Genomic DNA, 14,873 nt, shown 5'->3' on the forward strand with positions numbered 1-14,873 from the left:
TGTAAAGACAAACAACTTTTAAAGAAGTAGCAACTCTGATCATCCCACTAGTCAACCATGATTCCAGAGGACTCATAATGAAACAGGATCAGATGCTAGAGAGCTGATAAGGCTCAAGAGCAGTACAGATGCAGATAACATTTTTTGGGGCTTGTCCAAGACAGGAATTTATTTTGCTTGATTATACATGTTTCTAACAACGGTTTTGTTTTCTTAATTAGAGAACGTGGAGGTGAGAGGGAGAGAAGGTGAACCTTCCTTTAGAAAAATAGTAATTTTAAAAAGTTCACATAAATGTGGGACACGCATATATAATAACTTTTGACCCATTTCCCAATAGTCTAGCAACAGACTGCAGCATTTAAAAACTTTTTTATCATGGCTATTACAGGATTCTAGTGAGATAATATATTTAGATCTTCTAAAGATTTCTGAGCTGCCACCAGTGTTGCATTACTAATCTCAACCCAATTACTGCAAATTTAAAGTGAAAGCATTTAATAAAATCTACTAACTGGTGATATTTGGGAATGAAATCTGGTGTCAGACTTTCCTGGCCCCCATTCCCAGACTATCATGTGTAGTCCTGCCTTTTGGTCTCTGGGCAAGCACTAGGCTTTCCCCCAACTATCCCCTTGTTTTCCCCAGCCCAGTGAAAGGGGAGTGGCTTACACCAGCTCCTCATTCTGCTTACCCAATTGCATGCTTCCCAGCTAGGGACCTGACCCTTTTTGCTCACTTGCCCCCAGACATTGGCAACTCCTTGCCCAGTCTCTCTATTGGCTGTTTCCTTTTGTCTCCCTCCCTCCCCTCCCCCTCCCACCTCTCATCCACCAGTGAGATTTCAATTGTTCTTTTCAAACTGGGGGCATTAAAAGCTACTGATTTGTGTAACTGCTCCTGAGGGCTGTAGTTCCCCCTCTTCTAGTAGGAAGGCCATCAGCAGGGCCTGCTGATTGGTACCAAAATATATCACTATTTTCTAGCCATCTCTGGTACATACAATTCTTGCTTTATGTAAGCAGGCCATTGAGCAGACCTCTATATAAAGTGACTTTTGCCCAGTGAGAATTGGCAAAGGACTTGGGGAAGGGAGGGAGGGAGAGAAGGAAAGAAGAAAGAAGGGAGTCACACACAACTCAAGGGCATGGCAGGGCTCCTGACAAAGAAGCCAGATTAGAAAGGGTCATTCACATGGGGGCCTGGCCAAATAGAGAGAAAGGGGGGGTAAACACATGAGGGTCCTGACTTGGACACAGATAGGAGAGGGCAGAGACTGGGGATAAACACCATACCAAGTGCATACTGGACCCAGACACAAGGGTGGATGGATGGAATGGACAAAGTTCTTGGGCAAAGGTTTCTATCTGAATAGGACATCCCAAGCCAACCCCCTTTCGTCATCTGTATCTGCCTTGTTGATGAACATCCATCTCTCATATTGTCGGTAGGACGACTTTTTCTAGGATTTTATTTTTGGTGATGGTGGGGGTGGAGGCCATGGAGCACCTAGCCGAGGGGCAAAGCTGGGAGAGAGAGCAGGGTACTATATAATAAAGTGAACACAGGTGTTCTTTTGTAATGCACATTTCTTTCAGGATTCTTTACTATAAAGTCAAATTTGCATAATGTGAATTTATGTAAAGCTAGAACTGTCTGAAAAGCATTAGAAGAAAAGGAGGAAAAAAGGGAGCAATTTGTGGATATTTGACCTTATTAACAGATGCTAGATCCCCCACATTCTCAATAAGCCATAGCTACTGAAGACCTAGTAAAGAGAGTTAGGGGAGTGGGTGGATTAATATGGTGGTCATGCTGAGTCATGGTGGTGAAGTCCAGAAAGAATGAGAATTGTAGCCAGGAGGGAAATGAATCATAACTGGCCTGGGGCTATTCCCAAAATGGATGGCCCAGAAGGAACTCACCAATGAGAAGAGGGAACCCACATGGCAGAGGAATGTTTCTAGGGTGAGAAGGCAGGTGAATCATGGTGGTGAAGTGTAGAGAAAGTCAGAAGCAGAGCGAGGAGGAGGATGATTTAGGGCATATTTGTCCATTTGTGATGATGTGCCTGGCCTTTTTCATGAAGTTGGTCCCCTTGACAGTGGGTACAAGGTCCTGGAATCTTTCCACTTTGGTTTTTGGGGAAGTAGTAGTAGAAGTGGTGGTGTTTTGACCCACTTGGTTCATTTCATACTATTCTCTCTTGCTGCTTCAATTAAGCCACTTTATCTTACTTACAAATAACTTGAGGGATATTGGGTGCCAACCCACCTGGCTACATAAAAACCATAACAGTAACACCATCTCACATGTCTGCAATGATTCGAGGTTTACAATGTGCTTTGCTCCCAACTTAGTAAAGCAGGCAATAAACAAGTCTGATTGCACCTAAAATCCTACCTTTTTTATGAGAACCCTTTCCTGATCCACCTTAATGCCAGGGCATTCTTTCTGTAGAATATCTTCAGTTTATTCTGTCTATAGCTTGTTTGTACAGGTTTGTTTGCATATTGTCTCCCTCAAATAAATTGTAAGGTCCTTAAGATCAGGAACCTTCTTTTACCTTTTTTCATATCTCCAGAGCCTAGCATAGCGCTTGACAAATAGAAGGTGTTTAATAAATGATTGCCTATTGATTGGTCTGCTTATCTTTAATAATCAAATATAATTTCTCTGGATCATAGAGCCAGAGCTAGAAGGGACAATAGAGATCACTTAATTCACACCTTTGACTTTTCAGAGGAGGAAACTGAAGCCAAAGAAGTTAAGTGAACTTTTAAAAGTTCCACAAAGCTAGAACTGGAACCCAGATCTCATTCCAGAGATTTTTACTGCACCACCGTTGGACCTTTCCTGTGTGACACAAATTACAATATTATGCAAAATGTGACCTTTAAGCCTCATGATTAAGAAGGTGACAATTGTCAGGCCAGATCCAGAAGGAATATCAACAGAACAGTGTCAAAAGTAGAGACAAAACAAAGGTTTTTCCATAGCCTGGACCTGCTCAGTGTACTTTACCATTTTCATCAGACACAGAAGAAAGACCTCTGAAGAAAAGGGAAAGACACTGGGAGGGCTTGGCCTGGTGAGGAGAGAGCTAAGGGACAATGAAATCTCTGATGGAGAAAGTGGAAATCATTCTTTCCCAAGGACCAAAAAAAAAAGGTGCATGTAGTGTGAGGGACTGAGGTTAGATATAAGAAAAACTCTCCTGTGTATTAGACCAGTACAGTACAGGAAGCTTTTGGAATCTCCTTCTCTGGGAGTCTTTAAAAATAAGACTAGCTGGGAAATATTAAGTCTGGATCTTTCTGAAGGCAAGGAAATCCTGTGATGACTTCTTTTAAAATTTCCTTCCTAGATTACAAATCGCTCCAAAATGTTCTCAAACAAGACTGTGTCATCAATTCAACGAATACTCCTTAAGAGTCCACAATTCGCAAGAATCTGTGCTTGGCAATGGAGGGGAGGGAGGGAGAAGTGGTGGAGGTGATATAAAAATAAAGAATGACACAATCCTGGCCCTTCAAGGAGGATAAGGCAGATAGTGGGGCCAAATTGGAATGTCGAAAATGCACAGGAGAGGTTCAACAGGTAAGTGTGAGAAACTGAGGAGGGACAGATTACTTCTGGCTTTGGGCATCGGGGATGTTCTATGAAAACAGTATGTACAAAGTAACATCTGAGCTGTACCTTGAAAGAAGAGAAGGATTTCAGCAGATAGATATGAGAAGAATGGCAGTGGTGTGAGCCTAAACTGGTACCCAAATCAATGTTTCAGAGAAGGGCTCCGCTAGCTTTGAAGGCACCCAGCTTATACTACGGGTTTTGGAACTGACCTAGAGAAGTCTTTAGAACACCTCTGTACTGTGGACAGCCATTCTTCTGTCTTTCGAGGCATTCTAGTTTAGCTCATCAGAAAGATTCCCTTCCATTCCAACTGAGAGAGAGGAGTTATTTCCTTTAGTGGACTCCCTTACAGTGGAGGCGGGGGAAAGGGAGGGGGCTGCTTGGGTGGTATTTGTGAATTATGTGCATCCTAGCTTTATTCAAAACCAGATGTGGTTTGAAGAATGCTGACCCAGGTTACATCTCTTCGAATAAGGGGGGGAAAGAAAGAAAAGAAGTATAAGGCCAAAAACAATTTTAAAGCAATAACAGGAGAAGACCTCTTGCTCCCAAAACTTCTTTGCAACAGATTGCCTTACAGACCTTATCTGTTTCCCCCTTATCCATGTCCCAGGAGGTCTAATGTTATGAAGGCTCTCAATTTCTCAGGTAGGGAAACTAAGGCTCCCTGAGGAAAACACTTCCTGTTCCCCCTAAAGCTAGCAAGTTCCCTCTGAAATTATCTCCTCTATCTATCTTATCTGGACAGAATTGTTTGCATATTGCCTTTCTCCCCTTATACTATGAGTTCCTTGAGGGGAGGGACTATTTTTGCCTTCCCTTGCATCTCCAGCACTTAGCATAATGCCTGGCAAATAGTAGGTGTTTCATAATGCTTGTTGACTTACCCTGGGTCACATAGCAAGTTGGTGGAAAGTTGAAAATTTGGAGTTTCCTGGCTTCCTGAATATGTCCATTGGACCCCACAGCCTAGCTTGCTGATGCCAAAACCTTTCAAACAAAGTTTCTCTGTTCACCAACAATTCAGCCTTTCCTTTTGTCCTCAACTTGGGACATTCCTGAATCAGTCAGGGGAAAAAAATGTTTTCAGTCCCCCAAATTCCAGATAACTATCACAAAGTGTTTGACTAATCATTTCTATTACCTGACTACAGAGCTATAATTAGGGCTGGGCAACTGGAATTTCCCCCCAAGGCACTGACAGGGGGGTACACCCTTGCCTTCTCATCTATTCTCCGATTACCAGCCTCAGGGTCTACTGTAGTGTACCTCACTCCTAGGGTCTGCCTGGTCTGGTGGAAGAGCACTGGCTCTCGAGTAAGAGTATCTGGGTTCAGATTCTGCCTCTGATACTACCTTGGTGAGCTTGAGGAAATTCTTAAAGCTCCCTAGATCTCAGTTTCTTCATCTGGAAAACAAGGGGGTTGGACTAGATAATCTCTGAGGTCCCTTCCAGTTCTGCATTCCTGATCCTATGAACTCCCTGCCTCTTACCAGGGCTGATTCTATCCATATTGTATTTCTAGACCAACGGACACCTGACACCTTCATTCTGTATCTAATCTATGGAATCTGTCAGTATTGGGATTTTTTAACTGAGGTGGGATCCCAAGTCCTTCCTGTACCCAAGGTGAACTTTCCCTAGCCTGGTTCCATCCTTTGCTCTCCTTAGGTGGCTAACCTAGCAATGGTTTCCCAAACATCTTTCCCCTCATGGAACTTAATGTCCTGAGATTTGAACATGAAGATCTCTCTCCCTACCTGCCCTCTCCACAACCAAATTTATCTGCCTCATGTCCCAGAATTCCTAGTTCTAGCTCTACCTGGCTGGATTGGAATTATTCCTGTCCCTGAAACTCTGTAAGATCTGAGATGGTGAAATAAGCAGGAAAAAAAAAAAGGTTGGAATTGACAAGCAAAATTGCCTCATAGGGGAGTTAATTGTAGTGCAGAGGAAAAGAGAATTGTACATTATGGGGGTTAGGGATGCCCCCACGATCTGGAGACCTGTAAAATTTTTTGGCCTTCCCTTTTCATTGGAGAAGAAGTCTGAATTATGGTGGTATTAAAAGATAAAATATGTTAATATTATACAATATTATATCTATATTTTATGCATGTCTGAGTTTCTAAACTTTTTCTGTGTCATGTGCTGGCCTTCATGTGTTGTCTGTGGCTTCCACAAAATTCCCCCAAAATTTCCATTTAATGTCTTACGCCAACCTTTGATATATTGAAACCATGTTAGAAAACGTTTTGATGTGGAAGGGATAACTCTATTGAGGACTGGCATCAGAGGACCTGGGTTCAAATCTCAACTCTCTCAGCCATTCCATTTAGACACAGGCTGAACCAGGAGCAAAAAGGGTGGAAACTTAAAATAGACCGATATAGGCTCTGTGTGAAAAAATATTCCTAAGAATTGGAGCTGTTCAAAAGTAGAATGATTGCCTTGAGGGGTGCTGGGTCCCTGGGGGTCTTCTAGCAGAGGCTAGATGACTATTTGTTGGTTATGTTATAGGAAGGGATTGGTTTTATGGATCGGTTGGACTGGAGGCTGCTGAGGTCGGTTCTAACTCTTCAATTTTGTAATTTTGTGATATCTTGGATAAGTCACTTGAACACTGAGTTGACATAGGTCTAATCACTGTCACTCCCCTATACAAAAGTCTTCAGTGGCTCCTGTTTCCTCTATGGCAAGATACAAATTTCTCAGCCTGGTATTTAAAGACCTTTCTGCTCTGGCTCCCACCTACTTTATTTCACACCATTCCCCTTCATGCATTTTATATTCTAGTCAAAATAGAACTCAATAAACCATCTCCTGTCTCTTGCTGTTTGCACAGGCTGCCATACCTATCTGGAATGTGTTCCTTCCTCACCTCCCTTTCTTAGATTTTCAAACTTCCTTCCATGGCTAAGCACAGGACCTATGTCCTGATCCACTAAGTTGCTCTTTCCTCAGTTTTCCTTGGATCATAATTATTCATGTACTTTGAGGGAGATCCTGTCATCTCTCCTGTCCCCTCCCCTAGAAAGTAAGGTCTGTGCAATTAGGAAACTTTCCTCTTTGTCATCCCCAGCAAGGAGCACAGTGCCTTGTATATAGTAGGTGCTTAATAAATCTTCCTTTAATTTGACCTTGTTTCTTCCTCTATAAGGAGGATGGAGTAGATGATTGCTAAGGCTTAATTTAGCCTTTTTAGGACCTGACTTCAAATTCCATTTCTGAGTCTTACTGTGTGTCCTTGAGAAAGTAATTTCCCACCTCCCTGAGTCTCAGTTTTCTCACATATGTGTAAAGGAATTGATTTTTCACTGATCTAATCACAAAAAAGGGGCCCCTTAATCAGGTGTCCAAGGAACTGTAAAATTCAGCCACTCCAGGTGATCTCTGAGGTTGCAACGGTCTCTCAAATGACTCAGAAAAGGAATAACTATAAAATGCCTCAAGGTAACCTTTAAAAGTCCGTTCCCCCTGAGTCCAGGAAACAGCTTCCAAGGGGAAATCTCCTCAGAGGAGCAAAATCACGGAGCCAGAGAAAGGATAGCCGGGAGACAAAGAGAACCTCAAGAAAAAGTAATAGCTACAAAGGGATAGGACTCTGTCATGGAAGATACTTGGGCCCATCTGACAGAAGCATGTGGGGACAGAAGCTGTAGAGCTGAACTCCCCCTCACCCCACACCAAATCTTAAACTCATTAGTGAGGACCTGAAGCCTTTTCTTATGGGTTTAGGGGTAGGAGGGCCAAGAAAAAATGTATTTACTTTTCATTTAAATGTTTAGTTTGTCTTTATAAACAGTGGTGACCACCAGCAATTGCTTACTGAGGTTGTACTCCCTGGGAAAAGCTGGGAAAAGTGAATGGGGTAGGGTAGGGGAAGGATGTTTTCTGAGAATAGACAGACCCAACACTGAGCAGCCTGGGGCTGGAGGCTCAAACAAACCAAAAGATAAAGGGAATTACACATCCTTTAAGACTACTTTCATCCAGAGGAAAGTAACACAGTGAGGGACAACGAGAAGTAGTTGAATAGTTCCAGACACTTTCCTATTTCCCCTAACCACTCATTGCTACATGAATATTATGATGTAAAACAATCCTTTGTTATTAAAGAAGGCACAAACGAAAAGATCCCAACCTGGACTTGACTTCCCCCTGCCGCGGAGAGTTGGCAAAGGGTGATTTGTTGTTGATTCTCTGCCAAGGAGGTGCGCATCTAGCCAGCCTCTTCAAGAGGTACACGCCAAGGGGAACGAGGTGCCCTTTTGGGCACCACCTTCTGCCACTCTGGTACCACACTTTGTTATCACTGCTGCCAAGAAAGCATTCAGGAGGAGGATGCCTGTCAGACAGGTGGGAATCTCTGTTTGTGCCTCCTTGACAGGGGAGCACTAACAAAGGGTGGGACTCTGGTTACGTGCGAAATAGGCTGGACTAGATGGTCTCTAAGGTCCTTTCCAACTCTAGACCGGTAGTGCTCAATTCCGGGATGGGGCTACAAAGATGGGGAGTACTGTCACTGCCAGTCTGGCCTTGTCTGCCTGGTGTGAGCAGGCTAGCAAATGCTACCCACATATGCAGAAAACAACATTCTGTGCAGAAAACAACATTCTGGATGATGCCGAATAACTGCTTTCAACCCACATAACTGGAATCTCCGGGATGGACGGTCCTCCTTTCAAGGGCGTTTTTCTGAGCCATGGGGAAGAATTCCCCTCCGCTTTCCCGGAATTCTCAGGGTTTCTGGCTCGGACTGATGCTGCCGCTGCCACCACGCACCGCGGCTCTGAGTCATCCGCGTGGCAAGCGAAGCCTGGGAATGAATGTGAGAGACCCTCGCGGGAGTCAGCGCTAGCGCCGGGCGGGCTGCAGGAGGGCAGGGAGGCGCGCGCCTCAAGGCGCGTGACCGGCGAGTGGCGGGGGGGGCGGTAGGTGGGTGGAAGGGTGGGGAAGAGAGACTGCACGAGGAGCCCTGGAGCCCGGGCAGGCGAGCCGCACGGCCGCGGCCCGGAGAACGGCCAGGGGGACCTGCTGCGCCCGGCGCGGCCCCAGGTAAGTGGTGCGTGTGGAGGTGCGCTGCTGCGCTTAAAGTTCGGGTGTGCCAGCCTGTCAGCGAGCGTGTGTGCACGGATGTACGTGTGTGCCCACGGATGTACGTGTGTGTCCATGGATGTACGTGTGTGTCCATGGCCAAGTTGGAGGAACCTCGGGGACTATTAGGAGAGTTGGCCCCGCGCATCGGGGCGGAGGTGGGAGGGTAGCCTCTGAAGCCGCACTCCCGGCCGCGGCCCCCAGGCTGGACTGAGTTGAGCTGGGCAGGGCTGGGTGATCGAGTGGAAAGAAACCCACGACCTGCCGCGCTGCTCTGTGAGCGAAGCTGGGGCGAGTTGCCTGCCAGCGGCGGCTCCCGCTCGGGCTGCAAGTGGCAGTACCCTGCCCAGATTCGCAGCCTACGGCCACCCTCTGGGACAGGGACTCCCGCTAGTCCAGAGGCAGCCGGGCTTCTGACGCCCCCCTCCTTGGGCATTTGGCAAAGGTAAAGAAGCTCGCGAGCTGGCGCTGCTGGAGCTGAGAGCGACAGCTGTGTAATTTGGGGTCTCGCTGCTGGTTACGTAAGAGCTTGGGGAGTGGGGGCTTGTGATTCCAGGGTCCTCGGACCCGCGATCCAGCCAAGTTCCGTCCTCCCCCTCTGCCTCCTTTCCCACGGCATCTAGGGGCAGACTGAATAAGCAGGTCTGGCCCCTGGCCAGGCCCTAAAGCAGCGCGGGGCGATTGAGGAAAGTGGCGGTGTCTGTGCCGCTCGGGTGTCGGGACTGCTCTGCTGCCTTCTCGGCCGTGGGTGGAGGCGAAGGTGCCTCGGGCGCTGCGCCCCATTGGGGGCTGCGGGGAGGCTGGAAGCTGGGGCAGACCAAGCGGCCCCGCCCGTCCACGTGCAGACAGGTGTTTGCTCGCTCAGCTCGGCCTCCCTCGGCCGCCCGGAGTCTCCCCAGTGCTAGTGACAGTGACTGAGAGAGGGGTCCGGAGAGCTCGGGAGGGGGGCAGGAAGCTGGTTAGGGGCAGGCCGGGCACTTGGCTGTCAGCCGGCCCCCGGCCGCTGCCTATCTGTGAGTGCGTGCTATTTTGAACCCGCTCTGTGAGTAGCGATAAGACTGGTGCGCTGGGGGAGGGCAGCAGCTGCCGGAGAGGCTCCGCTGGGAGATCCAGGGCTTCAGTTAACGCCGCCTGCACAGAACCACGTAGAGGAAGCGATGCTTCCAAACGTTTTCATGGCTAGTTTGGGGTGACTGGAATAATAATAACTGACATTTTTATATAGATCATTAAAGTTTCTGGGGGTGCTTTATCACCCCGATCTCATTTGAACCTCCTGCTACAGGTATTACTATCTCCATTTTGCAGATGAAGAGAAAGCTGGAACTAAAGGACCGAGGAACGTATAGTGGTGTATAGATAGGTCTTGCGGTCTGCAAGGCTCGGGTTCAAATCCCGCCCAAGACTAGACGTATGATGCTGGGCAAGTCGCATAGCCCCGAAGCCTCAGTTTCTTCTCCTGTAAAGTGGGGATAATCATAGCACAGTGTTATTATGAAGATCCAAAGAGGTGGCACATGTAGGGTGCTTGAAAACCTTAAAGAGGTATAGAAATTCATTATTAAAATGAAGGGGTTGGACGTGAATCCATGGTCCTAAATCCATGACTTGCTTGCAGTTCATAAGTGTGTGTATTTGTGAGGGTGCGCTGGGGGGGAGGGGGATTTGAATGCCGGGTTCGGGTGTTAAGCCGGCACACCTCGAGAAGCCGGTTAGCACCGTCTTTTGCCAAGGTACTGGGTAGTGGAACCCTGGAGTTTATCCTTCCCTGTAACCTTATTTTGGCAGGCAGCTTCTCATTTTGCCAAGTGAATACGGTCCTGAGGTTCTGCAAACGGGGGAAGAGGATTTTTCCTCCACAGCCTTTGAAATTTGCAATTATGGATGTTTCTCAGTCCTAAATTTGGGAAAGATAGAAGGCTCTTGGCTTCCTTCCATTCTGTACTATTCTAAAGGGGTTGTGTGTGTGTGTGTGTGTGTGTGTGTGTGTGTGTGTGTGTGTGTGTGTGTAAGAGGGACATAAATGTACATTTAAAGATTGGTACCACAGCCTTGGGACAGGACTAGTGTTTCTAGGTGTGATCAGGAAAGGCTATTTGCAAAGAAAGGGGGAGGAGTTGTGAAAAGACCTCACAGTTGTGAAAAACACTCCGAGATCTGTCCATTTGTCAAGGATAGGCAATTTCACGGCATAACTATCTGTTCGTGGAGAAAGGAGATTCAGAAACTGAAGTTTTGGGGCAATTTCTTTCCCTTTCCCTCAAATCTTGCCAGACGTTTCATTTGCCTGTGGACAGAATTTACTGGTTGCTGGCAGATAGTTTTTTTTCCCTCCTTTATTTCCTGGGATCTCAGTTTTCCCATCCTCCTCTTTGGAAATGTCTCTAATCCCTAATTAACAAATTCAATGAAAAAAAAACCTTTCTTTGCATCATTATCTTTCCTCATTCCCTTTAAAATAATTTTTGGACTATTTCCCCTCCAAACAAACCCAGTTACAGAATAAGCAAAATGAAAAAGAAAAAAAAGTCCAAAGGAAAAAAATTACAAAATTATGTGAAAAAGAGATTGTGAACTTTTATGATTTTTGCTGTCGCTTTGTTAGGAATGGTAATGGGGGATTGGTGGGCCTGGAGGGCCAGGACCCCAGGGTTCTAATAATCTCAATGTTACTCCCACATCACTACCCTACACAGTAGGGATTATTTCATTTCTTTGTATCCCTAATGCTTAGGACAGTGCCTGATACATAGTAGACTTCTCTCCACCCGCCACTGTGACATTACAGTTTACAAAGGTTCCAAAAGTATCTTTGTAAAAGTGGATTGTTTGGAACGTGAAATCCATGGAAACAGTGTTACAAATGCTGATGAGGTTCCCAGACATTCCCCAAAAAGCCATTTTAACCCATAACATATTGACAGCTGGAGCCTGAGTTCTGAATGTGGGGAAAAGGGGAAGTACAAGGATACTTTCCCAAACAATAATAACAAATTGCTACCATTTACATAACATTTTAAGGTTTAACTCATTCAGTCCTCTAAAGAACTCTGGGAGCTAGGGGCTGTTATCTCCATTTTGTCCGTCAGTTGACTTTATCCATAGGGTTTTCTTGGCAAAGAGTGGTTTGCCATTTCTTTCTCCAGTGTGACCCCATTTTACAGCTAAGGAAACAGGCAAACAGGGTTAAGTGACTTGCCCATGGTCACAAAGTAAGTATCTGAGGTCAGATTCTAACTCTTCTTGATTCCAGGTCCTGTCATACCACTTAGCTAAGAAGGAGGGGAGAGCTGCATATGTAGGTTGAACTTACATGTAAGAAAGGAAAAATTTTGCAAAATACATTTTTTTTAAATAAAAGGAAGAGAGTGGTGATTGGAGCAGTGTAGGGCAGTGGAAAGCAAGCTGAATTTGGAGCCAGAAGACCAGGGTTCCTTCCTCCTTTTCTTATCTGTAACATGAGATTGGACAAGATGAATTTTTGTCATTCTCTTCAAGCTCAAAATGCACAGTCTTGTGGTTTTTATACTTCCTCACCCCCTCCCCCTTTGATTTTGTATGTTTTGAATTCCTGTATCACTTTCTCAGAGAGCTAAGCACCCTGGACCCTAATGGATGAGGCTACTTACATAGCCATCACCCTGGTTCAGACCCATTTCACCTCTTACCTAGACTCTTACAGCAGGTTTCTAATTGAGCTCCCTGCCTTGTGTCTCTCCTCATTCCAAATCATCCTCCACATAGCTGTCAGTGATTTACCTAGAATATAGGCCTGATTGAGACCAGTAGATAGTGCTGGGTCTGGAGTTAGAAGACTCATCTTCCTGAGTTCAAATCTGATCTTAGAAACTTCCTGTGATGCTGGGCAAGTCACTTCACCCCTTTGACCTCAGTTTCCTCATCTGTAAAATGAGCTTCAGAAGGAAATGACAAACTACTCCAGTATCTCTGCCAAGAAAACCCCAATGGGAGTCACAGAGTCAGACACTACTTATAGGCCCCATCATGTCACTTCTCCTCCTGCTCACTCTCTCTCTCTCCTCTCCCATTCAGTACACTTCAGGCTCCCTATTATTTCTAAAATCTAATATAAAATCTTCTGTTTGGCATTTAAAGCCTGTAACATCATTGCCCTTCACAGGGCCCTCTTTTCATCTCAACCTCTATGTCTCTATGACTTTCCTCATGCCTGAAATGCTTTCTCCTTGACTATTGACCCTGACACTGCTTGACTTCCTTTAAGATTAGTTCAGACCTAGAATGAACTAATCCTGTTCTGAGTGGTTTAAGTGGGGAAAGAGAAGGAAGGGTAAAAGAAATACACTTGCTATTTCTCAGACTCAAGATTTGTGAGAAGAGTGGATACCTTCATGTTGGAAGAAGTGGGAGGAGCAGGCACTAGATGTACCTCCTGCTTCTCTGAGATCAACGAAAGAATGGTGAAGACACAAAGCAGTGTGAGATTGAAATACATCAGACTCAATGGAGGAGCAAGTGGTAGGGCATTAGGGGGAAAGATAACACATTAGAGAACAAACAAACCAGTCTTCCTCGTCCTGAGTAGGGGAGTTAAGATTGGAGTGGGGGAAGAAAAAAACTAACATCTTGGGGGTGGGGATGAGGGAAGTTAGGGGGTGATCTTGCCTGTCAATCTGGGAATGGCTGAACACAATAGAAATATAATCAAGTAATATTACACCATAAGAGATGACCCAAGAGATGATTGCAGAGAATCCTGGGTCATGGAAACTGATGAGGAGTGGGCAAGGAAAACAGCTTATCTGTAGAACAAAAACTTGAAAAAACTCAAGAACTCTGATCAATACAATAACCAGCCATGTCTTCAGAAGACCTAGGATGAAGCATGTTATCTGGCTCTTGACTGGGGACAAAAAGAGGCTTGGCCAATATGGGAATTTCTTTTGCTTGACTCTGCTTACTTGTTCCCAAAAGTTTTCTATCCTTTTGGAGGGCTGTTGGGAGGGTGGAGAAGGGTTAGCAGTAGTAATTCCAAATAAAAAAGGCTATTGAAGCATTTTTTTAAATGCATGCAAGAAAACAGAAGGAAGTTGAGAAAGAAACATCCAGGCAGGGTAATTTGTTATGTACTTAAAAAAAGTAAGCAGTGTGACATGGAGATTCATGGCTTCATATGCACCCTCTGGGTTCAGCTGTGTATTTGGAAATGCTCCCCCCATTTTTTGGTGTTTAAATTCAGAATAAAAATGTCAAATTAAAAAAAAAAAAGATGATATAAGGAGGGCAGAAGCCTTTCCCAGTCCCCTGAGCTGTTAGAGCCTTTCCTCAAAGACTGCCTTCTATTAACTCTGTATGTATGTATTGATTTATATATATACTGCCTCCCCCTCTAGCACTGGACATGTTTTGCATTCTGTTTCAATTTTCCCAGAGCTTAGCCCAATGCCTAGCACCAAGCAGACACTTTATATTGCTTGGTGATTGATTGACTCTATAAATCATGAATAACCATTCCTATTGGGTCTGTCTTGGGGAGCAAATGAAATAGTGTATGTAAGGCCCTTTGTAGATTTTCAAGCGCTTTATAAATATCCACTATTATTGTTATTTATTGCTTCAGACAAGCTGGAAGATTTCCTTGAAAAGAATCATTTTTAGAATATTACTATTAATAATTATTACCACTGCTACTATTATTACTGCCATTACTGGAGCTTACTACTTTTCACTGATAATCTTACTGCCATTATTTACAACTACTGTTATTGTTACTATGATTATCAGCGCTCAGCCAAGGATGCCAAGAACTGTTCAGTATGCTCAGAAGCTACTGATACGACGACGAAGTAGATGCTGTTGTAAGATAGAGATAATAGTGAAGTCGGTCCTCGGGGCTTGCACAAATGTCAGTGAGCTTTAGCAAGAGTTAGAGAACTCCCTATACATGTCAAGTGCTCCCTGAATATGAGTTAGAGAGAGGCTAACTATGGCGGGACTGAACCCTAAGTTAGTCTGAATGGATATGATTGCTTGGCCCCCTCTTAATCTCAGGAGATGATTTGTTGGGACTCTCAGCCAAAAGCAGGGGTTGGGACAGACTTGCCTGGACAGGGCAAATTACCTTTCTTGGCATCTGGCTTTGTTTATTTCTGCTACCTGA

The 14,873-nt window shown here is 45.1% G+C and overlaps 1 protein-coding gene across 5 annotated transcripts in view; it reads left to right on the forward strand.

Annotated features, from left to right (window-relative positions):
- The first annotated feature begins 1,349 nt into the window (after window positions 1–1,349).
- IL34 (interleukin 34) overlaps window positions 1,350–14,873 on the forward strand; it is a 62,958-nt gene continuing 49,434 nt past the window's right edge. For 2 of the 5 annotated variants that reach the window (XM_072636601.1, XM_072636607.1), the window contains exon 1: window positions 8,573–8,695. The gene's annotated coding sequence lies outside the window, so the exon portion shown is untranslated. Of the gene's footprint in view, window positions 1,448–8,572; window positions 8,696–9,037; window positions 9,180–14,873 lie in introns of those variants that run through there. The other 3 variants (XM_072636606.1, XM_072636602.1, XM_072636603.1) reach the window with 3 other exon arrangements.

The sequence above is a fragment of the Notamacropus eugenii genome, chromosome 1 (assembly GCF_028372415.1).
Source record: "Notamacropus eugenii isolate mMacEug1 chromosome 1, mMacEug1.pri_v2, whole genome shotgun sequence".
Taxonomy (NCBI): Eukaryota; Metazoa; Chordata; class Mammalia; order Diprotodontia; family Macropodidae; genus Notamacropus; species Notamacropus eugenii.